Consider the following 1,853-nt stretch of genomic DNA (forward strand, 5'->3'; position numbering starts at 1 on the left):
CCTTGCACTTGCGAGGCAAGCAGTTATTCTACTGAGCCATTTCCCCAGCCATATTAAGTTTTTACTTTTAAAGAGAATAAAAATAGTAAAAAATACAATAGAATTTATAAATTCTAGTGAGCAGACCTTTGTCTGAGTACTTATCTGTCATGATTTTTTCCAAATTTGTGGGTTGTCTTTTCACTTTGTTGGTAATTTCTTTTGATGTGCAAAAGCTTCTCAATAAGAGCAGGTCCCAGTTGTTAATTATTTGAAGTGTTTCCCATGCATTTTGATTTTTGTTCATAAACTCTTTGCCTAACCCAATGTCTTCAAGAGTTCCTCCTACTTTCTCTTCCAGGAGATTTAGTTTTTCTGTTTTAATATTTAGATCTTTAATCCATTTTGATTTTAGCTTAGTGCATGGTGATAGATCTGGGTCAAGTTTTAGTTTTTGGCGTGTAGAGAGCCAGTTTTTCTAGCACCATTTGATAAAGAGGCTGTCTTTCTTCCAGTGAGTATGTTTGGCCCCTTTCTCAAAGATAAGGTGGCTGAGTGTGTTCTTATGGGCTTCAGCATCTTCTAATCTATTCCATTGATCCTCAGGTCTATTTTGTTTCCAGTACCATGCTGATTTTATCACAGTAGCCTTGTAGTATAATTTCAAGTCAGGAATTGTAATGCCTCTTGACTTGTCTTTATTGCCCAGGATTGCCTTTGCTATTCTAGGTCTTTTCTGGTTCCAAATAAACTTTAGGAATGATTTTGGTAGGTCTGTGAGTTGTGTTGGTGGTAGTTTGATAGGGATTGCATTTATTCTATACAGCAATTTTGGGAGTATGGCCATCTTCACAATGTTGGTTCTTCTTATCCAAGAGCATGAAATATCTTTCCATTTTCTGAAATCCTCTACAATCTCTTTTTTAAGAGTACTGTAATTTTCCTTGAAAAGATCTGTGACTTCTTTAGTTAGATTAATTCCAAGGTATTTCATTTTCCTTGGTGCTATTATAAAGAGTATTGTTTCTCTAATTTTCCTCTCAGTGTGTTTGTTATCTGTGTAGAGGAATGCTGTTGATTTTTGGGCATTGACTTTGTATCCTGCTATGCTACTGAATTTCTGTATTAATTCTAATAGCTTCTTGGTGGAGTTTTTTGGGTCTTCCATGTAAACTATCATGTCATCTGCAAATAATGATAATTTAACTTCTTGTTTACCTATTCTTATTCCTTTTATTTCTTTTTCTTGTCTCATGACTGTAGTTAATGATTCTAGAACTATATTGAATAGGAGTGGTGATAGAGGACATCCTTGTCTTGTACCAGATCTAAGAGTAAAAGATTTCATTTTTTCCCCATTCAGAATTATGTTAGCCATTGGGTTTTTATAAATGGCTTTTACTGGATTGAAATAGAGGCCATCTATTCCAACTTTCTGTAGGACTTTGAACATGAATGAGTGTTGGACTTTGTCAGAAGCTTTTTCTGCTACAAGGGAGATGATCATGTGGTTTTTAGCTTTTAATCTATTGATATAGTGTATTACATTTATAGATTTTTGAATATTGAACCATCCTTGCATCCCTGGGATGAAACCTACCTGGTCATGGTGTATGATCTTACTGATTTGCTGTATTCTATTTGCTAGGATTTTATTGAGGATTTTGGCATCTATGTTCATGAGGGAGATTGGTCTGTAGTTCTCTTTCTTAGTTGCGTCTTTCAATGGTTCTGTTATTAGCATAATACTCATCTCCAGGAATGGTTTTGGGAGAATTGCTTCCTTTTCAATTTCATTGAAGAGTTTGAGGAGTATAGGGACTACATCTTCTGTAAATTTCTTGTAGAATTCAGCTGTGAATCCATCTGGACCT

General features: G+C 35.0%; 1 protein-coding gene across 1 annotated transcript in view; it reads left to right on the forward strand.

The window, feature by feature from the left end:
* The window catches only part of Ddx60 (DExD/H-box helicase 60), a 134,808-nt gene that overhangs the window by 111,384 nt on the left and 21,571 nt on the right, over positions 1 to 1,853 (forward strand). The window lies entirely within an intron of this gene.

This window comes from Octodon degus, unplaced genomic scaffold, assembly GCF_000260255.1.
Source record: "Octodon degus isolate 3935 unplaced genomic scaffold, OctDeg1.0 scaffold00121, whole genome shotgun sequence".
Taxonomy (NCBI): domain Eukaryota; kingdom Metazoa; phylum Chordata; class Mammalia; order Rodentia; family Octodontidae; genus Octodon; species Octodon degus.